At 44.4% G+C, this 27,294-nt stretch overlaps 1 protein-coding gene across 2 annotated transcripts in view; it reads left to right on the top strand.

Annotated features, from left to right (window-relative positions):
* LOC117520805 (LIM and calponin homology domains-containing protein 1-like) overlaps window positions 1-27,294 on the top strand; it is a 153,916-nt gene that overhangs the window by 6,478 nt on the left and 120,144 nt on the right. For both annotated transcript variants that reach the window (XM_034182140.1, XM_034182139.1), the window contains exons 2-3: window positions 305-375; window positions 9,492-9,561. The gene's annotated coding sequence lies outside the window, so the exon portion shown is untranslated. The remainder of the gene's footprint in view (window positions 1-304; window positions 376-9,491; window positions 9,562-27,294) is intronic.

Below are 27,294 nucleotides of genomic sequence, written 5' to 3'. Positions count from 1 at the left end.
ACCCAATAAATCCCCTGTCACACCAAATTAGCCTGTCAGAGCCACTTGGTCGCAGTGACTGAAGCTTATGTCAAGCTTGTTAGTGTTTATTACTGTTAATTACAGCAGAGGTTGCTATGCAACCAGCAGATTTTTCCACACCTTACCATCCCATTGCCAGGAGTTGAAAAGGAGCCTTGACAAAAGTTGATTTTTGGCTTTCAAGCATCAGTTGTGAGTTTAGTCTTTCGATTCACAGATTGAGGTGACCACGTAATATTCTTGTTGTATTCCTTTCACCTGACCTCCGTCCTTCCCTTTGCAGGCTGTGACAGGAAGATGCTTTGGTGACAAAGATTTCCGAGGAGGTCTGGAGAATGGAATTCTGCTGTGCGAGTAAGTCATTGCCCATTTCAGCAGCAAATCATTGCAGGAAATTGTATTCTCTTGCCAAAGCAGTTAATACTTTAAATGTTACATTTGTATGGTTGTCAGAAAAAAAAATCACATTATGCAGAGTAACATAAAATGATGATGATGGTTGTTGATTTTTTTAACCCCTTAACACCCATCGTCGCATATATGCTACAATCTCTGACTCAAATATGCAACTTACCAAATTGACCTGTATGCCTGTTGTCGCAAATTTGCAACATACCATCATTATTATTATAACATTATAACATAAAGTCATTACCAGAATACCCAATATTACTATCTAGTTTTTGTGCAAAAGTGTAATGAATAATCTCAACATTATTTACCATCTACTTAAAGGCAAAAACACACACAAAACATTTTTTTATATACAGCTATATAAATTCGGGCGTTAAGGGATTAAATAACTAATTGTTTAATCTATACAATGCCATGTCTTTTGAAATTATTATTCACGTTTTCTACTGGAAAATTCCACCTTCTCTTTCCTTCTTGAAGCAACCACACCTTACATGTTTGACACAGAGTAATGCAAATTTATTGTTTGTGATTCAACGATACCATCATATGTGGTTCTGTGTGGCCTTGACAGTTGGTTACTTCTGCCTAAAATAGTACCGCTTTGTCTTTGATGAACACACAACCCTTTCACCATTTCTAAACCATATTGGCTCCAAAATGTTTGTGTTAAAAATCTATGGTATTGAGTTAGACCTTTCAAGGTCACCCAAGATCAGTGGTCACATTATAGTAGATGGTGATGTATCGTAGGACTTTACTGAACTCTTTTGAGAGGGTCGTCACCCCTTTGAGTCTGGTCTGCTTGTGGTTTCTTCCTCAGAGGGAGTTTTTCTTTACCACTGTTGCTCTAGGGGTTAGTAAGGTTAGGCCTTACCTGTGTGAAGCGCCTTTAGGCAACTCTGTTGTGATTTGGCGCTCTATAAATGAAAATAAATTGAAATTGAAATTGTCATGTCTTCAGATGCGGCATCTCAGCTTCAAAGAAGTCCCTTAAATATATGGCATCAAATCAGTGTTTAATAGTAAAGTGCATCAATAGCTGTTCTAAATATCCTCGATATAGAAGCCTTGTACCCAGATTTTAATCCAACTTTCTTTATTGAACTTTCAACAGTATGACATACCATGCTGACAATTGTAAAAAGAAACAAATTGCAATAATGAAAGGCATGTCAAAACCCACACCCCATACCCACCCACCCATCCACCCACAAAGCCCAACAGGTCAGAGAACCAGTCCCTGCTTGTACAACATAAAGATACACAGAGACACACATACACACAACATACACATATAAAGGGGGTGACCAGTGCAGTTAAAAGTATTTATATTAGTTATTGTGAATTTTAAAAGATTGAAAATAGGAATTGGAGGTGAAACACAAAATTATGTATCACCAGTCTAACAATCAAAATTTTATCCGATATTCGTCTCTGGAGTTATTATTAATGAATCCACCAGTGATACAAATGAAAACCAAGTTTTTTTTAATTTATTGAGGGAGCCCTTGAGTGAGAATCTAATCTTTTCCAATTTTAAATTTAAAAGTACATCCCTCAACCAGTGGTCGTGTGAAGGAGGGTCAGAAAGTTTCCATTTAAATAGGATCAATCTCCGTGCCAACAAGGTGGTGAAAGACAGGGCTCGTTTCAGGGGGCTCGGAATATTGGCATCAAGAGACACACCAAATATGGCAGACACCGGGTTAGGACAAAGAGTGTGACTGTACGCCTGGCTGAGTGTGTCGAAAATATTAGTCCAAAAATGGTTAATTTGGGACAAGCCCAAAACATGTGAGTGTGGTTAGCTTAGCTGGTGACTGCCCACATCTATTACATTTGTCAATGACTAACTGATAAATCTGAGACAATTTGGTATTTGTGTAGTGTACTCTATAAAAAACTTTACATTGGATCAATGAATGGCGTGCACAGATTGAGGATGAGTGTATCAATTTCAAAGCTGATTCCCATTGTTGTTCAGATAAAGTCAGGTTCATTTCCTCCTCCCATGCCCTTTTGGTTGAAGTGAGTGACCTTGGCATAATTTCGTCAATCATATGAAATAAAACTGAGATGCAGCCTTTCCGTTGAGGATTTACCCCTAAAATATTATCTAAACAGGTTTCAGGAAGTCTGTTTGGGTAGCGGGGGAATTGTTTTTGACAAAGTCCCTTATTTGAAGAAAACGAAAAAAGTGAGAGTTTGGCAGTTGGTATTTGACTGAGAGATCGGCAAAAGAAGAAAAGACATTGTCCCTATAAAGATCTTTAACTTTACAAAGGTCCCTTTCATACCAAATTCTGAAGACCACATCTGTAACAGAAGGGATAAAGTTACAATTTCCAAATATAGGGGTTAGAGTAGAAGAACAATTCAAACCGAAGTTCTTTCTGAATTGTCTCCAAATGGCAAGGGTCTGTTTAACAATGAGATTATCCTTGACAACAGTTAGTGAAAGGGGAAGCTGGGAACACAGTACAGAGGACAGTAAATAACGACTAGACGCTTTCTCTATTTTCACCCAAATCGGCAGCGTATCTACATCCTTTAACATCCAATATAACATTTTCTGAATGTTAGCAGCCCAATAATATTTTCTGAAATCACGAAGTGCAAGGCCACCTTCAGCTTTGGGCAAAAACATAATAGATTTACGTATTCTAGTTGGCTGTCCATTCCATAAGAACTGGAATATCTGTTTATCCAACCTGTCAAAGAAAGATTTAGAGAGAAGTATAGGAACATGTTGAAAAAGATATAAAAATTTTGGAAGGATGGCCATTTTAATTAAGTTCACTCGGCCTGCCAATGACAAAGGCAAAAGAGACCAGCATTCAAAATCTCTTCCTACACTGTCTAAAAGTGTCAAGAAATTCATTTTTAACTTGTACCCAGATTTTCACCTTGGCCTGTGACTTTGACTTTTAACCAGTTTTGTTCACCATCAAGTTGCTTAAGCCTGGTACACACGGCAAGATTTTAAAATTATCTGTAGGTTTCCAAAACCTGAGAGACCACACACGTGGAGATAAAACATCATAGATCTAACAGGTTTGGTCATACAGTGTGTGGTGTGCAGCCACACGATAAGGACAACAACACCACACACGAACAGATTTTACACATGAACATTCCCAGCACAGACAGGAAATCTCGCAAAATCTCTCAAGATTAAACATTACTTCACAGTAAACAAGCAGAGATAGTTTGTGGACTATTTACAACAGAGGAAAAAAAAAGATACAAAAAGAAAAGGAGTGGAGACAGCGCGACCACCGGACTTTGTGGTAAGTCAGAACAGCTGTTTTGATTTTAGATTTCACTCTGTGCGTCCATCACCTTGCTTTCTGATTGGCTGCACATCACATTCAGCAGACTGCATGCTCGTTTGTGGTCAGGACACAAAACACGCTGCGATATCAGGCCAAGACAATCCAACATGTTGGATATCCCAGATTTACGATCGGAGTGCTCCTGATGTCCTTCCGAGCAGTTCAGAGCGCTCTTAACACACCACACACGACAGGAATATCTGATAAGATTATCTTTAGCATCATCACGACAATCGGGGCGTCCTTAAGATTGTCTGAAGGGGAAGATCGGGTCCAATATCGACCTAATTATCTTGCCGTGTGAACCAGGCTTTAATCCTTGACTGGCACTGAATCATTTTACCAAGTGTGGTTGAAATAAGATCAAAATTCTTCATTATTTCATTCACACATGCGCGCACACACACACACACACACACACACACATACACACTGGAACCAGCATGCAGTTTCAGATACACAGGTGTAGTGATTTATTTTGGACATATAATTTTGTAGTTTTTTTACAAAGTCCAAATCAGTTAAACAAGTACATTTGCCTTTTTAAATTCATTAAATTTTAAAAATTGGTAAAACCTTCTTTCAGTCCTGAATTACAGTGATTTCAGATCACTTTAATCCGGTCTATTCCCATAGGGCACTTGAAATACCATTTAAAACCATATTATCTCTGACTGAACCCTGTTGTAACCAGTTTAAATGGTAGGTATAGATACTGTTTTTAAAGCAGTGGGGGAAAATAGATGATACTTTCTTTAAAACAAGTTGTGTGTTTGAAGAGTTTTTGAATAATCCCATCCCTGTTGCAAATCTGTTTGAAATCACTCCTCACACATCTGATACTGGAACAAGTCAGTTTCACTGTCTCAAGATTATCTTTTGAAATTAATGCATTGTTAAAATCATTGGAGATTACATTGACAATTTGATAAATAGATGAATTGACTAATTGACACATCTGATATTACAATTAGAAGATAATCACATCTTTTCAATAAGAAAAATATCGATCTTACAGTCAGTGTTTGACAGCATTTTTTCAAATGATATCAGTCATTTTGTTTTTTGTTTTTTTAAGCTTTTACAGGAGTACGGTCCAGTGGTCTGAAAGACTGGCGTCCTGTTAAATTATCCTCAATGTAAACAATTAGAACTTAAGTTCCGACTCATTGTGAGGCAAAGTGGTGAAATGACAAGTCTGGAACACAAACACTTGCACTTTCACTCATCCACATTCCTCTTTGCCAAGTTCAGTTACACAAGCTGAGAGTTTGCAAAGCCTTTATTGTGCAGACAGTCATCAGAACCAATTTATCAGCACTCCCACTGGGTTTGGTATTTCTGGAACATCATGGAATCCACCCAACAAAACTTCTTTTGAAATCAGGAAGTGATGACTAGTTTGTCTGGGTTGTTAACTGGCTTCATATTATGATGGAATACTTAACAGTGCAGAATAGGCTGAAACCAATAAGATTCTGTATAGTTTTATTTTGTTGTGATTTGGGTTTAACTAAACTCAGGTATTGCTATGCCCCTGCTTAACAAAGTTGGGGGGGCCTTATGTTTTCACCCAGTCCGTTTAGGCATCCGCCTGTAATCTTTTCATTTCTGAAGAATAAATAAGGAACACCTTGCCTGATTGAAACCATTTCTTGGTGGTGTATTTGGGTGAGGCTGGAGGAAGCATCCTTTTTACAATGGGGGTCAATACACCACATATCAGATGTAAAGTAGCAAACCTTTGCTATACAAATACGTACACCATATACCAACCTTGTTCCTGGAGAGCACCTGCCCTGCATGCTTTCTACCTCCCGCTCTTCCACTTCCAAGCAGTTATGTCTGTCAGGTGTTCTCAGCCAATCAAGACCTGAAAAACGCCAATTTAAAAAACACTCAGATGTGACTTGAGTAGGTAGACCTGGAAAACATGCAGGGTAGGTGCTATCCAGGAACAGGGTTGGTGACCCCTGCCATATACCATCTTTAAAGCACCAGTCTTGCTATAGAAAGGCAAGTTTCCTTTTCAAAAATGGGGGTCATCCATCATCCAATATGGCTGCCATTGATGGCATCTTGATCTTTGCTTGCTCGCAGTAACTAAAGAATGCCTTGTCTGATTGAAACCATTTCTTGATGGTGTATTGGGGGAGACTAGATGAAGCATCCTTTTGAAAATGGTGGTCAGTACACCACATACAAATTGGAAAGTGGCAAACTTTTGCTATCACCTCTAGGATAAAACCATACCAAACATACAATGTAACATATGACTGGGAGTATAGCTTTGGGATGCTCATGTAGGACTAACTGGCTGATCAGAGACCCAGGTCCTGTATCAGTTCCTTTTTATGTCAGTATTAACAATACATCTTGTTTGTGGTTTCCATTTTAATTCGAGTTGGAGCATGTGTGTTGTTATATCAGTGAGACTGAGAAAACCCTTATTTTAGGGTTGTGTCAAAATTTTCTGGCAAATGTACAACAGGAAACTATGAAGAGGAAAGTGTTTCTGCCAAAAAGGCAAACTGCTGTGATCATCACATCACCATTGACACATATCACCGTAAGATTATCCACCGCGGGGTTTTTCCTTTACAGGGCCAAATCATTACCATGCTTGCTCTGTTGAAAATGTACACAAAAGATGAAACTGGAGGCAGAGTCAAAGAACAGGAGTCAGGTGGGAAAACTGTTCATGTTCATGTTCATGACTGAGAAGTAGTCAAATGTTGTACGTAGATGCAGTCAAATCCTGTGAATTCATTAAATAAAAGCTCAGTTAATATAACCAAGTAACACACAGACTGTGGGTGGTGAGCCCACATGGTTGCAGCACCACGTTGTTTCCTCAGACTGAACCTGACTGATTCTCATGGCTGTGGATCCGGTTACCAGGAGCTCACCTGACCAGGTCTATGTCCAGGAGGAGGCGCTGGTTTCCCTAATCTGGGCAATTTTTCTGTTATGACGGTTCTTCTTTGAATCATCTTTTGTCTGTCTCCTCATTTGGGACCAATTTTCCAAGGCGGTGGCCAAGAGGTTAGTGTGCTTGGTCTCAGTGCAGAAGGTTCCCGGTTCAAACCCCACCACTGTCACATTTCTCCATGTAATGTGGAATTGCGCCAGGAAGGGCACCCGACGTAAAACTTGTGCCAAATCAACATGCAGATCCACCTTTGATCTGCTTTGGCAACCCCAAGTGAAAGTAAGGGAGCAACCAAATGGACTTACTTTTACCTGTCCAAGAACTAATGCTTTAGACAACATACAGTGGCTTGCAAAAGTATTCAGCCCTTTGGTATTTCACACATTTTAATTTGTTTATGGCATTTCAAATACAAAAAGTAAATCAGTCTTCTCAATATAAAAAAAAATTCTAAAATTGTCTTCCTTAGACTCAAACTGAAAGTAAATCTCTACAACTTGATATAAATTAATTGAAAATATAAAAGCCAACATGATGGGTTGCATAATAATCAGCTACGTTAGTATAATACCTGTAAATAATCAGTTTAATTGCCAGTTTTCTTCAGACAAGTCAGGGGATGGATACATGAACATTTCCTAATCACTGAATATGTCTTGATTATTGTATTTCTTCATAACTGATGTAAATAAACAGTCTGGCACTCTATGGTAAATCTGCGTGGAGTAGACAGTTCTCAAAAACTGAGTGACTGTGCAAGAAGGAGAAGTGTGAGGAAAGCCACCAAGAAACCTAGACAACCTAGAAGAAGTTACATGCTTCTGTGGCTGTGATTGGAGAAATTGTGCACAGTGCAAGTTTAGCATTTTGTATCCCCAGTTATACAGCTTCATGATGAAGTGGTATCGAGAAGGATTTTCTTTCACAAAAACATTAAATCTAGGCTTGCATCTCAGATGTACCTTATGGCAAATTGTAGCTGAAGTTTCAGGTCTTCGTTTTAATAAAACCAACTTAATAATAATAATAATAATAATAATAATAAAAAACTAAACAAACAAAACAAACAAAAAAAATCCCTGGATGAATTTTCACCAAACCTGGTGTGAATATTACTCAGTCAGATTTATTGAGAGGATTAACTTTTGTAGAGGTTTGGACAAAGGTCAAGGTCAACAAAAACTCTGTGAAAAACATTTCCTGCTGTGTCGCCATAATCAGTAGGGCTAGAGTGATGATCTAAGGTTTATAGCAAAATGTGATTTTTCCAGCCAGAGGCCCATTTAGCTGTGTTTTTTAGTTCTTTGTATGTTCTTGGCTTGTCATCTGTCTGTTTGCCTGTGATTCCTGTCCTGTACTTTATATGTTATGTTCTGTTTTCATCTTGTGTCTCCTGTATGTGTGTGGGTATGTTTCCCCTGGTCTATTGTGTGTGTGTGTTTTCCTCCTTCCTATGGTCTATGTGTGTGTGTGTGTGTGTGTGTGTGTGTGTGTGTGTGTGTGTGTGTGTGTGTGTGTGTGTGTGTGTCTGTTTCCCCTGGTCCATTGTTTGTGTGCTTTCCTCCTGCCTCCGGTCTGTGTGTGTGGGTGTGTCTCCCCTGGTCTGTTGTATGTGTGCCTTCCTCCTGCCTCTGGTCTGTGTGTGTGTGTGTGTGTGTGTGTGTGTGTGTGTGTGTGTGTGTGTGTGTGTGTGTGTGTGTGTGTGTGTGTGTCCCGGTCTGTTGTGTGTCTGCTTTCCTCCTGCCTCCGGTCTGTGTGTGTGTGTGTGTGTGTGTGTGTGTGTGTGTGTGTGTGTGTGTGTGTGTGTGTGTGTGTGTGTGTGTGTGTGTGTGTCCCGGTCTGTTGTGTGTCTGCCTTCCTCCTGCCTCCGGTCTGTGTGTGTGTGTGTGTGTGTGTGTGTGTGTGTGTGTGTGTGTGTGTGTGTGTGTGTGTGTGTGTGTGTGTGTCTCCCCCGGTCTGTTGTGTGTGTGCTTTCCTCCTGCCTCCAGTCTGTGTGTGTGTGTGTGTGTGTGTGTGTGTGTGTGTGTGTGTGTGTGTGTGTGTGTGTGTGTGTGTGTGTGTGTGTGTGTGTGTGTGTCTGTTTCCCCTGGTCTATTGTTTGTGTGCCGTCCTCCTGCCTCCGGTCTGTGTGTGTGGGTGTGTCTCCCCTGGTCTGTTGTATGTGTGCCTTCCTCCTGCCTCTGGTCTGTGTGTGTGTGTGTGTGTGTGTGTGTGTGTGTGTGTGTGTGTGTGTGTGTGTGTGTGTGTGTGTGTGTGTGTGTGTGTGTGTCTTCCCTGGTCTGTTGTGTGTGTGTGTGCTTTCTTCCTGCCTCTGGTCTGTGTGTGTGCATGTGTGTGTGTCTCCCCTGGTCCGCTGTATGTGTGCTTTGCCTCCAGTGTGTGTGTGTGTGTGTGTGTGTGTGTGTGTGTGTGTGTGTGTGTGTGTGTGTGTGTGTGTGTGTGTGCTTTCCTCCTGCCTCCAGTGTGTGTGTGTCTCCCCTGGTCCGTTGTGTGTGTGTGCTTTCCTCCTGCCTCCGGTCTGTGTGTGTGTGGGTGTGTCTCCCCTGGTCCTTCATGTCTACCTGTCTCCGTGCAGTCTGTGTGTTTGTTGTGCACACTGCCTCCGTCTGTCCTCTGTGTCTGGTGTGTGTTTCTATCCCCTGGTGTATGTTGATCATCTCCAGTCTGTTGTCCACCTGCTTCCTGTGCAGGTGGACTGTCCAGTCTGTGTTATTAAAATGGTCAGGTTATCTTGTGAAGTACTTTTAGCATAAGCTTTGTTTTTGGTTAACTGTGTCTGTTTGCAGGTTACTGAGCTCTATTAGACCCGGCCTTGTGAAGAAAATCAACAGACTTCCAACTCCCATTGCCGGCCTGGTGAGTCCTTTGTACCTTTATGCTCAAATTTAACGTCTTTCATCAAAAACATTCTTCAGATTTTGTTTCCCATTCAGTGTCTGCTATCATGTCTTTCTTTGGACCAGTTCTTTGCGCCTGTGTTTCAACTGGCTGTTGTCATGTATGTTGTGGAGATCGTATGTATGTGAATGTGCCAGCAGGAAGACGTCCTCACAGTGGCTGCAGCAGCTTTGTGATTCTCAAGGTTATAATTGTGATAACTGAGGTGAAATTCTCACTCACTCATCTTCAACCGCTTATTCCAATTAACGGTCACGGGGGGCTGGAGTCTATTCCAGCAGTCATAGGGAGTGAGGCGGGGCACACACCCTGGACAGGACACCAGTCTGTCACAGGGCCGCATATCGACAAACAAACACATTCACACCCGCATGCACACCTATGGACAATTTAATGTTAGGTGAAATTCTATCCAATGTTATCTTGAGTAACCTGATCACACAATAGGCATTGAAGCTTAATTCCTCAAGAAGAGACAGCTTCTACTACTTCTACTACTACTACTACTACTACTACTACTACTGCTGCTGCTGCTGTTACTTGCAAAAATGAAGAGGTAAAAAGTTCAAAGGGGAAAAAGAAGAGAATAGAAAATTATTGTTGGGAAAGTGTAATGACACGGACTCACAACAGGGGGCGTAAATGAACGGACAATAGATGAGTCAAAAATACAACACTTTACTGTTGTGAAATGTGCACAACGAAATACAGACAAATGCAGAATTTGGTTCACAATCAAAATATACAAAGTGACGTGTGGGTAGGCTCGAGGATAGGAGACGTCCCTCCTGAGTAGAACCGGATCCCACACGATTTCCAATGCCACCGAACCCGAAGGATACTGGAGCCGCCAAGTCCTGAGTCCCCAGGTGGTCACCGTCTCCGACTGTCGGATCTGGTACTGCTGGCAGGAAGCAGAAGACAGAAGTAATGAGTGTGTGAAAAACACACCCAGTAAACAGTCAGCAAGTTATTTTTGTATTAGTCGGGTGGGAAAGACACCTCCACCTCAAGTACACAGTTTATGCAGAGTCTGTAATCCTACTTATTGAAGTTCGGAGTGAGGAGTGAAGTGCGTCACTCCTCCACCATCCGCGAACCCAGCCTCCAGCTGAAAGTAGTGATCAAGACACCTGCAAATAGTTCAACACACATGAAAACAAGTAACGTGCGACAACACAACAACGGCTGAGAATTTACCGTGAAGGTAGACGATATCTCGGCGACGAGGTGGAGATGTCGTCCGGCTTTTGTGTGTGTGGGTGATGACCAGGTAATTGGTGACAGCTGTCATAGTTAATGAGTGACAGCTGTCACCCCGGCTGTTCCTGTGAGGCGGCAGCGCCCTCTCGTACCTGAAGCCCGCACTCCAGGCAGGGCACCCTCTGGTGGTGGTGGGCCAGCAGTACCTCCTCTTCAGTGGCCCACACAACAGGACCCCCCCCTCAACGGGCGCCTCCTGGCGCCTGACCAGGCTTGTCCGGGTGTCGCCGGTAGAAATCGGCCAGGAGGGCCGGATCCAGGATGAAGCTCCTCTTCACCCAGGAGCGTTCTTCGGGTCCATAACCTTCCCAGTCCGCGCCCTCCGCCGCTGTGGGCCATCTTTAAAAAGGTTTTAACAGTCCATAATCCGCGTGACGCTGACAGAATCTTCACCGATATCCAACTGAATCTATCGAATGGTTTCCAACTGCCTGTCTCTAACAGTTTCTGAAAAAAATTTCATGGAGCAAAGCGGCAGTCTCTAAGCAAGTTCTCAGACAAAAGAAATCCGATGGGAGGGGTGGACCAGTGCTCACTCAAAGCCTGCCCACAGGCGAATGACGCAACCGACAGGCGTGGAAAAACGAAGGTTCAAGCTTGGCTGATGCAATCCCACGTGATTCAGATCCAAATAGTTTTTGAAAAAAATAAAAAAGTATGATACTTTTTGGACAGACCTCGTAAATAACTATAAATATAACCAACAACCAGTGTACACCACACTGCCTTTGCTTGGATTGGCAGTCACCGTGTCGCATCTCACAACATTTTTTATCCTATGTTGTCCTTTGACCTCCACATTACAGATATTATGAGGACTGCTTCCACCTGCGAAATATACCGAAGATTCGTCCAATCCTGTCTATGACTGGTGCTGAGACACTGATTCATGCATTTGTCTGTTCTAGATTAGACTATTGGAATGTTCTATTTTCTGGTTTACTGCAGTCCAGCATTAGGGCCCCTTTACATATCGTGTGAACATGTACAACTCAGGGCAACTCCCGCTGGAACAGCTCGTATGTGCGCACCATGAAACATTGACACCGACAGGCAGGTGTGCATGATGCCGGTGCGATGGTTCATGCGACTGGCTACACATTTTCTAAGTGCCATGCGAGCGGTGTTAGATGTGCATGTGTGTCACCTGGAATTGGGCCGACACCTGCCGCGAGAGGGTTTGATGGGCTTGCACAGTGCACACTCCATCTTTCAGCCACTGGTGTGTGCAAATAGTTGTAGCAACAGGTGTATGAGGCATTGGAAGCAGCTACGATTCTACGTTTTGCATACTATTCCTGCTTCATGCGTGCTTTATGAGCAAATTGATCAAATTCGCACAATGTGTGAAGGGGCCCTTAGGGGTCTGCAGTTGGTTCAAACTGCTGCTGCCATAGATTTGACACAAAGCAGAAAGATTGACCACATTACACCCATTTTGGCATCTCTTCAATGGCATCCTGTCCCTGTGAGATCAGATTTTAAGGTTCTGCTCCTAGCTTATAAAATTTTTCATGGACTGACACCTCCCTACTTAGCTGACCTAATTAAACCTTACGTACCGGCCCGGGCTTTGCATTCTCAGGGTGCAGGACTACTTTGTGTCCCTAGGGTGAATAAAAAGTCTGCGTCTCACAGAGCTTTCTCTTATCGTGCACCTGTTCTGTGGAATGATCTCCATGCATCAATAAAACAGTCAAATTCTGTAGAGACTTTGAAATCCAGACTTAAGACACATGTATTTTCCCTTTCGTATGACTAGCACACTGACATAGTATGTTACTATGCTTTTTACTCTTTTAAATTAATTTTATTAGGAAATGGAGGGGACCGCGGCCTCAGCTTTATCTAAATTCTGGGTCTTTTAGTGAAGCTTAGGGCTAGTGGCCGGCAATCACCTTAGTATTTCTTCTGTTTTTCTTGTTGCATAATACTGACAGTTTATACTGTTTTTGTTGTTTTCCTGATGCCTGATTCTGTATTTTTCTCTCTGTTTGAGGTGCAGCTCCATACAGAAATGGGTGTGGTGTCTGTTTCTGTAACCCTTCTGTCCTGTGCACCGGCAACATTTTCTGTATATTTGTTTTGTGAATTGTTTTGTAATTTGTGTCTGTAGCATGGCCCAAGCAGAGGGTCACCTTTGAATCTGGTCTGCTTAAGGTTTCTTCCTCAGAGGGAGTTTTTCCTTACCACTGTCACCTGTGTGCTTGCTCTGGGGGTTGCTAAGGTTAGACCTTACTTATTTGAACTGCCTTGAGGCAACTTTGTTGTGATTTGGTGCTGCATAAATGAAATAAATAAATTTGCATAAAATAGACTTCTCATCCATTTTGACAACGTATAGCTGTGGGCATAGTGATCACTTTTCTCGCCATTGTGAATTGCCCACTCAGATTGAAATTGAATCCTAGCTGAACACTTTGTGTCTTCTGAGTAACTGACCAACTGTTGATGGTGTCCCAACCATGCTGACAGAAATGTTAAAAATGCATGAATGTAATTTCTGTCTTCTCTGAAAATCTACAGGGGGATTTTGATTTTGTATATTACTGTAGTTTCAGTCAAGAGTTCATGTTTTTCTTTGCGAGCCTGTGAGTGTATGTGGAGATGAATGCTTCTCAGTACAGTGTCATGCAACACAGTAGAGCCCTTTCATGATGACCTATGACCTTGATCTGAATAAAAGTGGAGTTTCAGGTCCAGGGCCAAGATGTAAACAGGTCTGAAAGTATATTGCACTGCAAGTAACTCTAAATGTACTTCAGTCTTTACTTCCTGATGTTTGCTCACTCCTGCAGTTCAAACTGGAATTTCATTCTACATTTGGGCCATTTTGGGAATCATGAATTCACATCACAAGTGTAAAATGATGCAAAGGACCATCACAGCAAAGATATGAGTATATTTAAGTGAAATGATACTCTCTATCTGCAAGGCTTTGACAGGCCTGTTATTAAAACATTACTTGGTCATTAATCATCCACATACTGAGAGTTCCTTCTCTAAAGATTTTTTTTTTCAGTTTGATGTGAAGTAAACCCTTAACTTTCACTCACTTTCATTGTTCTGTGCTAAAATTGGACAGGGTCCTCATGTTGTATTTCAATTCTGTAATCTCACTGACAGGTTCAGAAAAATTCTGATTATTTTATGATGGATGCTTGCTATAAAATATTGACAAAAACCATCCTTAAGATGCAAAAATGTACAACCCCAATTCCAATGAAGTTGGGACATTGTGTAAAATGTAAATAAAAAACAGAATGCAATGTTTTGCAAATCCTCTTCAACCTATATTCAATTGAATACACCACAAAGGCAAAATATTTAGTGCTCAAACTGATAAACTTTCTTGTTTTTGTGCAAATATTTGCTCATTTTGAAATGCATGCCTGCAACACATTTCAAAAGAGTTGGGACAGTGGTATGTTTACCACTGTGTTATATCAACTTTCCTTCTAACAACACTCAATAAACATTTGGGAACTGACGACAATAATTGTGAGTGTCATGATTTGGTATAAAAGGAGCATCCCTAAAAGTCTCAGCCATTCACAAGGAAAGATGAGGCAAGGATCACCTTGTGAAAAACTGTGTGAAAAAATATTCCAACATTTTAAAAACAATGTTTCTCAACATTCAGTTGCAAGGAATTTAGGGATTCCATCATCTACAGTTCATAATATAATCAGAAGATTTAGAGAATCTGGAGAACTTTCTACATGTAAGCAGCAAGGCCGAAACCCAACGTTGAATGCCCATGACCTTCGATCCCTCAGGCGGCACTGCATTATAAAACCGACATCATTGTGTAAAGGATCTTACAGCATGGGCTCAGGAACACTTCAGAAAGCCATTGTCAGTTAACACAGTTTGTCGCTACATCTACAAGTTCAAGTTAAAACTCTACCATGCAAAGCGAAAGCCATACATCAACAACATCCAGAAACGCCGCCACCTTCTCTGGGCCCGAGCTCATTTGAAATGGACAGACGCAAAGTCAAAAAGTGTGCTGTGGTCTGATGAGTCCACATTTCAAATTGTTTTGGAAATTATGGACGTTGTGTCCTCCAGACATAAGAGGAAAAAGACCATCCCAATTGTTACCAGCACAAAGTTCAAAAGCCAGCATCTCTGATGGTATGGGGGTGTGTTAGTGCCCATGGCATGGGCAACTTACACATCTATGATGACACCATCAGTGCTGAAAGGCACATCCAGGTTTTGGAGCAACACATGCTACCATCCAAGCAACGTCTTTTCAGGGATGTCCCTGCTTATTTCAACAAGACAATGTCAAGCCACATTCTGCACGTGTTACAACAGCGTGGCTTTGTAGTAAAAGAGTGTGGGTACTTGACTGGCCTGTTTGCAGCCCAGACCTGCCGCCCATAGAAAATGTGTGGCACATTATGAAGTGCAAAATACGACAACAGAGACCCCGGACTGTTGAATAACTGAAGTCGTACATCAAGCAAGAATGGAAAAGAATTCCACCTACAAAGCTTCAACAATTAGTGTCTTCAGTTCCCAAACACTTACTGAGTGTTGTTAGAAGGAAAGGTGATGTAACACAGTGGTAAACATACCACTGTCCCAGCTTTTTTGAAACGTGTTGCAGGTATCCATTTCAAAATGAGCAAATATTTGCACAAAAACAATAAAGTTTATCAGTTTGAACATTAAATATCTTGTCTTTTGGTGTATTCAATTGAATATAAGTTGAAGAAGATTTGCAAATCATTGTATTCTGTTTTTATTTACATTTTACACAACGTCCCAACTTCATTGGAATTGGGGTTGTACGCTGACAGCAGGACCTAAGGCCACTTCACACATAACACGATTGAAACCAACTAGCACACGAAGGAGGAATTGCAAGACATTCATGAAAAATAGGAGCTGTCTTGAATGCCTTGTACATCTGTCGCTACAACTGCTTGCGCACACCAATGGCTGAAAGACAAGAGAGTGCCCTGTGAGAGCCCATTCGATCCCTCTCGTAGCAGGTTTCAGCCAAATTCCAGGTGACACACACGAACATCCAACACTGCTCACTGGACACTTAGAAAACGTGGTGCCATTCGTGCGGTTAGCACAAAAATAATGAGGAGGCGATCACAAGTGTGGCATTGCAAAAAGCAACACACATGGCGCGCGTGTGTATCGAACGTGTGCGTGTGTGTCTCCCCCCCCCCGACAACACGTGGCATGCGTGTGTCCCCCCCCGCACGCCACATGTGTTGGGGGGAGCGGGGGGGCACACTTAGATGAAACGCTGATATGTATGTACAGACATGATCACATGGGAGCCGGACAGCCACGTCTGAGTGCACGCAGCACGGTGAGGCGCCTCTCAGCTGATTGTAGCACACTGACAGCTGGAAATGACGGCTCAGTGCACACGATGTATAACATTACAAACACAGAGACAAACACCAGAACAGGTATATAAATAATTACTACAATAAGTACATACACAATTACATCAATCAATCAATCAATCAACTTTTTTCTTATATAGCGCCAAATCACAACAAACAGTTGCCCCAAGGGGCTCCAATTACATGCCAAATAACTAAAATGAATGACCATTTAACACAGAAACAGAAAGTGACACTTTGGTCTGGGCACTCAAAGGACAAGGGGGTGTAACTTTTAATTATTGATTAATTTATTACTGAATTGCGCTCACATGGGTGTCCATTATATGTAATGTTTTTGTTTAAATCTTTATGCCTCCACACGGGAGCACCAAAAATGTAGCATTTATTTATGGAATAAAACGCGATCGGCTCACACCGGGGAACCATTAATATGTAGCAATTTATAGTGAATGAGTAGTTAAACTCCCAAATTGAATTAGATTGGACTAGGCCCAATGTAACGTGTCACCAAAATAATTAATTTATGGTTTAATACTTATTATCTCGGGGCACCACCTATTATTATTTTTTATAGCACAGGTACTATAATTTAAACATTAATTCATCAGTCTCAAATGAATTAATCTGTCTCGACTTAATTTAATCAATCTCTGATCTGAAAGTCATGAATTCTCATGATACGGTTGACCAAGAGTTTCCTTCTGAACACAAAATAAACCACAGCAGAAAATATTTACAGTTTATTTACAATTTATACAAGAAATGAACATTTTACTGGCATTTTATGGACAGTGATTAAAAATTAAGTTCATTCATGGAAACAATTTTCTTGCTCACTCATGAGATGTTAGAAGAAATAGAGATAAAGCTTAAAACATAAGTAAATAAATCTGATTGGAATTTAGGGATGAATTTTGAAACCAGTTATTAAGAAAAATATTAAGCATGAATATGTTTAAGTAAAGGAGCCAAAGGGTTAAAATTAGCCACTTTGTATCCATAGACAACAAATCTCTTTCATGGAGCCTGGACTGGGTCAATTAGCTGCTGTTGAAGGGTTGGTTCCGTCCGTCCGTCATCAATATTTCTGCTCTGGGCAGCATGAGCTCACTTGGGTCGGAGGGGATAGCCAAGCGGTGTCCCCGAGTGATCCCAGGGCTTGTGTCGGCTGGCTTTGCCGATGGTTATAACTGCCTGCAATTAGGTTTGAAATCAGCTCTGTTGTCAGCTTGCAGGAACCCAGAGGTAGAAGGTGTTTGTTGAAAATGGTACCTAGTAGCTTTTTAAAAAGTTTGTTTGAACCACTAAATCTTTGTGAATTTAGATAAAAGGTAAACTTTAAAAGCGTTGAAAAGTTATGAAAAAGAAAAGTCGCTTTTCTGTAAATTCACTCTTAATTTGAAAAGCTCAGCTTGGAAGTTCTTTTAAAAATTCAAAAGACTTGACGCACCTTAAAGCATCAGGTTAAACTTTAAGTTTGTCCAAAAGTAAAGGATGAATGAATGCCACGTGGTAGCTTAGCTTAGCTTAGCTTAGCTTAGCAATGGGGCCTGGGCCCAAAAAATAAAAATTAAGCATTTACAAAGAAGGAAAAGAGAAGAGCAGCAGAGACAGCGTGGAGAAGACGCTGTTCTAACTTTTAAAGGGGACTGAGGTCACCAAACTCCGTCCTTTTAGGGTGTGTGTAATCTCACAAAAACTTAATGTCCTCAGAGCAGACTCAAATGATTCAACTATTTAAACACATTAATTAATTTGAAATACTGTTTGTTCTCAGACACTCAAATGGACACCCATTATTAATAGACACTTAAACACTCCATTTAGTTAAAACAGAATACTTCATCAACATGTTGACACTGCAAAAAGATCACTTAAACACACATCAGTTAAAAAGGACACAGGTCAATAAAATGGAATACATGCACAACATTTGCTTGAATAATCAATACAAACACCCTTAGAAGTTTATATACATGTGAATCAAAGAATACTGATGTGATTCTTTTATTTTAAAAGAAAGGTCTTTTCCTTTGCTTTAACCTCAAGATAAAAGCTGATTGTCAGGAAAACGTTTATGACCATGTGTTATCATGAAGGAAGGGCCCACCCCCCCAGATGAGGAGTGGTCCTGTCTTAGCTTGATCATAAAAGTTTGGGGTCTCCTGGCCTGGAGAAGCTCAGATTCTGACATGAAGCCATTATAATGTCATGTAATTCATAATGACTGAAATTTAACCGAGGGCTTCCCTTTGAAGAACTTTGAATTACAGCTTTGTTTTTCATCTGTGAAGCAGTGTTGGACCATCGGGGGACATCTCCAGACTTATCTGAAGATCTCCAGATGACTTATGACTTTCTCAACTGAGAGTGGAAAGCACAGGCTGTCTCTAGTTTAAAACTCGGGTTGTTGTTGAGACAGCCTTAATGTACTTCATTTAATCAGGGCGAATTGAGGCCATGGTGCTACAGGGGCGACAAATACACCACTTTCAGTCACGTATCACCAAATACACTGTAACAAATGATGTTTTGTCAGTTATTGCGGCACTTTTTTGCCGTAATTAAAGATGATGAAAATGTCCTCTTCATTGTCTAATTTCTCTTTTTTTAAATGTTTATCTCCTTGTTGATTTTAAGCATTTTATGCTCCTGTTATAAGACAGCAATTGTAGCGTAGTGGTAAGGTTTCTGTCTGTTAATCAGAGATTTTGTAAATTGCAGGTTCGAATCCAACAAGTGGCATTTATTTTTTATTTAGCCAAGGTTATTTAACTACAGGGTTCTGTATTGGGTCCCCTTTTATTTATTATTTATATCAAACCAGTGAATTTCACTAATTATATACCAATATCTAATCTATCAGTGTCCAGTGATTGCAGTAATTATCTATATACCCGCCTGGACATAATAAGACATAATAAGAGCACACTGCTTCATTCATGTCATTTCATGACTGTACGTCTGTGACCATGGGTCATATACAGAGGGACTTGTATTGTCCGCTCGAAAAGAGGGATTAAATATTGGACATTATTATCACTTTACCGAGGCATTGCTAGGCTGGTATCGTAGATTTACGTCGACGCTACCTGGCTATACCCGCCCGCTGTGCGTAAACAACTGATGTCATAGTGCGCAGCCCAAGAACTATCCGCACAGGGAAAAAAAAAACTGTACGCAGAGAAAAAGATAAAAAGGCGAGAAGTGTGTTGGTCCCAATATGGATATTCCGGATGATTTTCTCATGGATAGTACGACAGTGAACAGCAGCCAATTAAGCAGCCAGCTTTATGAGGATGCACTGCCGAATTTGGAGAGCAGTGCGCGCCAGCCGACACAACAAAAGTTGAATTGATCCAACTTTTTATGTATGTGTTGCATGTTGTGTATCTCAGTAAGTGATAATAATGCAAATAACATACTGTTGTCGTGCGGTATGCATTTTCTGAGTTCCTCTGTCCAGGCCGTCGCCCGCAATGACAGATATTTGCCCTCGTCTAACTCGGGCGAATATCTGTCATTTTGGGCAACTGGACATGAACGTCGGGCCTCTGAAAATGCGTACAGCCCTTCAAAAGCATGTTATTGTATTATTATTATCACTTTAACAGGCCGTTGCTAGGCTGGTATCATAGATTTACGTCGACGCTATCTGGCTATACCTGCCCGCTGTGCGTAAACAACTGACGTCATAGTGCGCAGCCTAAGAACTGTCTGCAGAGGGGGGAAAAAAAACTGTCCACAGAGGAAAAGATGAAAAGGCGATGAAGTGTGTTTTGGTCCCAATATAGATATTCCGGATGATTTTCTCATGGATAGTACGACAATGAACAGCAGCTAAAGCAGCCAGCTTGATGAGGGCGCACTACCGAATTTGGAGAGCAGCGCGCATGCCAGGCGACAAGGCAGAAGTTAAGTGAGCCAACTTTTTATGTACGTGTTACGTGTTGTTTATCTCAGTAAAAAGATAATAATGCAAATAACTGTTTTCGTGCGGTATGCACCCGCAATGACAGCTATTCGCCCTCGTGTAACTCGAGTGAATAGCTGTCATTTTGGGTGACTGGGCATGGACGTCGGGCCTCTTGAAAATGCATACCGCCCTCCAAAATCATGTTACTGTATTATTGCAGTGTTTTACAGTGAAAAGGCGATGAAGTGTGTTTTGGTCCCAATATAGATATTCCGGATGATTTTCTCATGGATAGTACGACAATGAACAGCAGCTAAAGCAGCCAGCTTGATGAGGGTGCACTACCGAATTTGGAGAGCAGCGCGCGTGCCAGGCGACAAGGCAGAAGTTAAGTGAGCCAACTTTTTATGTACGTGTTACGTGTTGTGTATCTCAGTAAAAAGATAATAATGCAAATAATTGTTTTCGTGCGGTATGCACCCGCAATGACAGCTATTCGCCCTCGTGTAACTCGAGTGAATAGTTGTCATTTTGGGTGACTGGGCATGGACGTCGGGCCTCTTGAAAATGCATACCGCCCTCCAAAATCATGTTACTGTATTATTGCAGTGTTTTTTATGGTGTGTAGTTTTTATTTTTTGTTCCTCCACAGCAGCGGCACAATATGGTTCCACATGCTCCAGCTGCTCGCACTGTGTTCGTGCATGCTCATGTGCATGCATGAAGCCGTCGCCTGCCCGATCCTGTGTCCCTCCCGATGTCGGCTCAATGTTTTTGGGGTTCCATCATTCGGGCTGTTTCTCCGTGATTCACCCTGATTCCTACTTATTTGTGCTATGTGTGAAGCAGCCCTTAAATGTGTAAATGGACTTCCTTTATATAGCACTCTTCCATCTGAAAGAGAAGCTTAAAGCACTTTACAGTGATGCCTCACATTCACACAGACACACCGATGTCAGGGTGCTGCCATGCCAGGCACTCACTACACACTGGGAGCAACTATGGAATTAAAGACCTTGCCCAAGGGACCTTAATGATTTTCCGGTCAGGCTGGGTTTTGAACCGAGGATCCTCTGGTCTGAAGCCCAACGCTTAACCACTAGACCATCACCTCCCATGTGTGGTGTACATGAAGGAAATATCCCAAAACTTCTAAGTTTTTGGACCTGGAGTTTTTGGGTTTTAGTCACAACTAAACCAGACAGAGAGGGAAGTTTGGGTTGAGCTCAAATTGCTTTTGTTATCTTGTGGTGACACTAATGGAACCCAATGAGCCGTGTCTGCAGTTTTTTTTAAAAAGTAACAGGATATTACGCAATCTGTTTCCCACCATATCATCACTTCTGCACACTTAAGTATCCCTTGCAGCTTTGAAGGCCAAAAGCAGACGTTCTCACTCTGATTTTAACATATTATGTGAAAAATAGAATATAGGTGTGCTCACTTATATTCTATTTTTCAAGTGTAAGAATGTAAATATATAGTAAAAATTTATTGCACAGGATAAATTGCACAGTTGTGCATATAATAAAACACAAAAGAGTGATGGTAGATGTAGTTAATCGTGCAAAATCAGCAGGTGCTTATTATACAATCAAACTGCAGTTGTAATAAATGACCTCCTGAGGCATTCTGTTTTGCAGTAATCAATTACTGAAGGAGCTGTGTAAGGCTCCTACGGTCTCATGTACGGGGTGAGAGAGGTTGTCCATAAGGGCCCTTTCACACATTTTGGTAGATATGCGCATAAAGTGCGCATGAAGCAGGAATCATATGCAAAACGTGTAAAATCATAGCCTCGTACACCTGTTGAGCTGCGCAAGCCCATCGAACCCTCTCGCGGCAGGTGTCGGCCAAATTCCAGGTGACCCACACGAACATCTAACACTGCTCACATGGCACTTCGCACTATTAACATGACAATAGTCAGCAGACAATCACTGTTAAGGTGGCTGTGGATGTAAAATTTGTCTACGTGCCCTACGACTGTGAAGTTGCCAAGTGCACACGTCGCGTGCTGGACTGTCATCTCCCCCTACAACATGTGTGCGTGTGTTTCGCATGCTCCCCCCAACACATCTGTGTGTGTGGCAGAGAGAACATAGAGAGGGCCGACCTATATGCTGCATTGTAACTGGCTGAGCGCCAGCCGCCATTTGGAATGTGTGTAACTGGGTGTTGCTATAGACGCACAATGGCAGTCTTTGTGTCACTCTAGAGTGGTATTACAGACAAAGGTTTCTGTTTATGTGCATTTTTCATGACCATGGATCATAACTATCATACCAGCAACATCAGAAAAACATCAACATCTAAAGGAACTGAGTGTTCGGCTATCAATTGCACCAAGTACACTAAAACAAACAAGGAAGTGGCATTCTACTCCTTTCCAAAGGGTATCATTAAGAAATGATTTGATCCGCCAACATCAATAACCTTTTTGCTTAACGATTCCCTTATCAGTCCTTCAGAGTGGCCGTTGTTTTGGGGGATGTGTTGGGAAAGTGTAGGTACACGGACCCACAACAGAGGGCGCAAATGAACGGTCAATGGAGTAGGTCAAATAACAACACTTTACTGTTGTGAATGTGCACAACCAATACAACAGATTACAACAATGGTCAAAAGTCAATTCACAAAGATGTCGTGTGGGCAGGCTCGAAGATAGGGGACGTCTGTCCAAGGCAGAACCGGAACCACAGGATTTCCTCCGCCACCAGACCCCGGGAATACTGGAGCCGCCAAGTCCCGAACTCCCAGGTGGCCACTGCCTCCGCGTGTCGGACCTGGTACTGCTGGCGAGGAACAACAAACAATTAAATGTGGGCGCGTTTGCACCCAGCAATCCACACGGCAGGAAAACTACCTCCACCTCTCGTTGGATAAGGAGTCCACACTAACAATGCACTAGTCACAAGAAATACTGTCAAAACAGTCAGCTGAGGTACGTTACCTTCCAGTTAGAACGATATCTCGGCAAAGAGGTGGAGACATCATCCTGCTGATATACTCCTGCCGATCAGATGATTGGTAACAGCTGTTGCAGGTGATGCGTGACAGCTGTCACCCTGGCTGCTCCTGTGAGGCGGCTGCGCCCTCTGGTGCCTGGAGCCCGCACTCCAGACAGGGCGCCCTCTGGTGGTGGGCCAGCAGTACCTCCTCTTCTGGCGGCCCACACAACAGGACCCCCCCCTCAATGGGCGCCTCCTGGCGCCCGACCAGGCTTGTCCGGGTGGCGGCGGTAGAAATCGGCCAGGAGGGCCGGGTCCAGGATGAAGCTCCTCTTCACCCAGGAGCGTTCTTCAGGTCCGTACCCCTCCCAGTCCACCAAATACCGGAAGCCCCGGCCCATCCTACGGACATCTAAGAGCCGGTGCACAGTCCAAGCCGGCTCGCCATCGATGATCCGGGCAGGAGGTGGTGCCGGACTTGGGAGTACAGAGGGGTGAGGTGTGATGGGGCTTGATCCGGGACACGTGGAAAACGGGATGGATCCGCAGTGAGGCCGGAAGCTGAAGCCTCACTGCGGCTGGACTGATGACCTTGATGATCTTGAACGGACCGATATACCGGTCCTGCAGTTTAGGGGAGTCCACTTGAAGGGGTATGTCCTTAGTAGACAACCACACTGCCTGCCCTGGCCGGTACGTAGGGGCCGGGGTCCGCCGACGGTCTGCATGGGCCTTCGTCCTCATCCGGGCCTTCAGCAAGGCAGAACGGGCAGCACGCCACACCCGACGGCACTTCCGTAGGTGGGCCTGGACCGAGGGCACACCGACCTCTCCCTCAACCACCGGAAACAAAGGAGGTTGGTACCCCAGACACACCTCGAAAGGGGAGAGGCCGGTGGCTGCCGACACCTGGCTGTTATGGGCATACTCGATCCAGGCCAGATGGGTACTCCAGGCTGCCGGGTGCGCGGCTGTCACGCAATGCAGGGCCTGCTCCACCTCCTGATTGGCCCGTTCTGCTTGCCCGTTGGTCTGGGGATGATACCCGGATGAGAGACTCACCGTGGCCCCCAGTTCCCGGCAGAAGCTCCTCCAGACTTGCGAGGAGAACTGGGGACCGCGATCGGAGACGATGTCTGTTGGGATCCCATGCAACCGGACGACGTGGTGGACCAGGAGGTCCGCTGTCTCCTGGGCCGTCGGGAGCTTCGGGAGGGCCACGAAGTGGGCCGCCTTGGAGAATCGGTCCACTATCGTGAGGATGGTGGTGTTGCCCTGGGACGGCGGGAGGCCCGTGACAAAATCCAGGCCGATGTGGGACCAGGGGCGATGGGGCACGGGCAGCGGCTGGAGCAGTCCCGAAGCCCTGCGATGGTCAGCCTTGCCCCTGGCGCAGGTGGTGCAGGCCTGGATATAATCCCGGACGTCGGCCTCTAGGGACGCCCACCAGAAGCGCTGCCGGACAACTGCCACGGTTCTTCGCACCCCTGGATGACAGGAGAGCTTAGAGCCGTGACAGAAGTCCAAGACTGCAGCCCTAGCTTCTGGTGGGACGTAGAGTCTGTTCTTCGGCCCAGTTCCGGGGTCCGGGCTTCGTGCCAGGGCCTCTCGGACGGTTCTCTCTACGTCCCAGGTGAGGGTGGCCACGATAGTGGACTCCGGGATGATGGGTTCCGGTGGATCCGACAACTCCGTTTTGACTTCATCTTCATGTACCCGGGACAAGGCATCCGATTTCTGGTTCTTGGTCCCGGGACGGTAGGTGATCCGGAAGTCAAAACGGCCGAAGAACAGTGACCAGCGGGCTTGCCTGGGGTTCAGCCGCTTGGCGGTCCTGATATACTCCAGGTTCCGGTGGTCAGTGAAAACCGTGAATGGCACGGACGTTCCCTCCAACAGATGTCTCCACTCTTCAAGAGCCTCTTTCACCGCAAGGAGTTCTCGATTGCCGACGTCATAGTTCCGTTCGGCCGGGGTCAACCTGCGGGAAAAATAGGCACACGGGTGAAGGACCTTATCGGTCTTCCCGCTCTGGGAAAGCACAGCTCCTATCCCTGAGTCCGAGGCATCCACTTCAACCACTAACTGGCGACTAGGATCGGGCTGCACCAGAACGGGTGCAGACGAGAAGCGCCATTTCAACTCCTTGAACGCGGCATCGCAACGATCCGACCAGGTGAAGGGGACTTTTGGTGAGGTCAGGGCTGTCAGGGGGCTAACTACCTGACTGTAGCCCTTAATGAACCTCCTGTAGAAATTTGCAAAGCCGAGGAACTGTTGCAGCTTCCTACGGCTAGTGGGTTGGGGCCAGTCTCTCACCGCCGCAACCTTGGCCGGATCAGGAGCGACGGAGTTGGGGGAGATGATAAACCCCAGGAAGGACAAAGAAGTGCGGTGAAACTCGCACTTCTCGCCCTTCACAAACAGCCGGTTCTCCAACAACCGCTGCAGGACCTGACGTACATGCCGGACATGAGTCTCAGGATCCGGAGAAAAGATGAGTATATCGTCTAGATATACGAAGACGAATCGGTGCAGGAAATCCCGCAAGACATCATTAACCAATGCTTGGAACGTCGCGGGGGCGTTTGTGAGGCCGAACGGCATGACCAGGTACTCAAAGTGACCTAAGGGGGAGTTAAATGCCGTCTTCCACTCGTCTCCCTTCCGGATCCAAACCAGGTGATACGCATTTCTAAGATCTAGCTTCGTGAATATTTGGGCTCCATGCAGGGGCGTGAACACTGAATCCAACAAGGGCAATGGGTATCGGTTACGAACCATGATTTCGTTCAGCCCCCTGTAATCAATGCATGGACGTAGTCCGCCATCCTTTTTTCCCACAAAAAAGAAACCTGCACCCATCGGGGAAGTGGAATTCCGGATCAACCCAGCAGCTAAAGAGTCCCGGATGTAGGTCTCCATTGATTCGCGCTCAGGTCGTGAGAGGTTGTACAACCTGCTGGACGGGAACTCAACGCCTGGAACCAAATCAATGGCACAATCGTACGGACGGTGGGGGGGGAGGGTGAGCGCCAGATCCTTACTGAACACATCTACAAGGTCATGGTACTCCACCGGCACCGTCCCTAGATTGGGCGGGACTCTGACCTCCTCCTTAGCCTGGGAACCGGGAGGAACCGAGGAACCTAAACATACCCGATGGCAGGTCTCGCTCCACTGAACCACTACCCCGGCCGGCCAATCGATCCGGGGATTGTGTTTTAACATCCAGGGGAACCCTAAAATCACACGGGAGGTAGCAGGAGTCACAAAAAACTCGATCTCCTCCCGGTGATTTCCTGACACCACCAGAGTTACAGGTGGTGTCTTATGTGTGATTGGAGGGAGTAGGGAGCCATCTAGTGCCCGCACCTGCACAGGCGAGGTAAGCGCCACCAGAGGGAGCCCTATCTCCCGGGCCCATCTGCTGTCTAACAGATTCCCTTCAGAGCCCGTGTCCACCAGTGCTGGGGCCTTCAGGGTTAAATCCTCATAAAGGATTGTAAATGGGAGTCGTGTGGCAATGTGGGTGTGTCCCACGTGAATGTCTCGGCCCACCCCTAGCCCAGTCTCTAGGGGCGGGCGTTGGTGTTTAACCGCTCGGGGCAGTCTCTTACCTGATGCTCTATCGAGCCACAAACAAAACACGCTCCGCGGGCCAGCCTCCTCTGTCTATCTGGTGCCCTAAATGTGGCCCTGCTCGTGTCCATAGCTTCGTCAGCAGGGGGAGCTGTAACCACACGGAGCGTAGGGGCCGTGGAGCGTGGGGAGGGCGGGACGCGGTCGGAACCGGAAGGGAGAGGGACGGCGCGTGCCCGGCCACGCCCTTCGTCTCGTTCCCGACGGCGTTCTTCTAACCGATTGTCTAATCGTATAACTAGATCAATAAGCCCGTCTAAATCCCGCGGTTCGTCCTTAGCCACCAGGTGCTCCTTTAGGACCAACGACAGTCCGTTTACAAAGGCGGCGGCGGAGGGCAGTGCTATTCCAGCCGGACCTCGCAGCCGCGATGCGGAAGTCGACTGCATAGGCAGCTGCGCTCCGGCGCCCCTGTCTCATTGACAGCAGCACGGCTGAAGCGGTCTCTCCTCTATTTGGGTGATCGAACACTGTTCTGAACTCCCTCACAAACCCATCATATGTCTGAAGGAGCCGTGAATTCTGCTCCCAG

The sequence above is a fragment of the Thalassophryne amazonica genome, chromosome 11, assembly GCF_902500255.1.
Source record: "Thalassophryne amazonica chromosome 11, fThaAma1.1, whole genome shotgun sequence".
Taxonomy (NCBI): domain Eukaryota; kingdom Metazoa; phylum Chordata; class Actinopteri; order Batrachoidiformes; family Batrachoididae; genus Thalassophryne; species Thalassophryne amazonica.
Note: the sequence above shows the minus strand (reverse complement) of the source record. Positions and strands in the feature narration are given on the sequence as shown.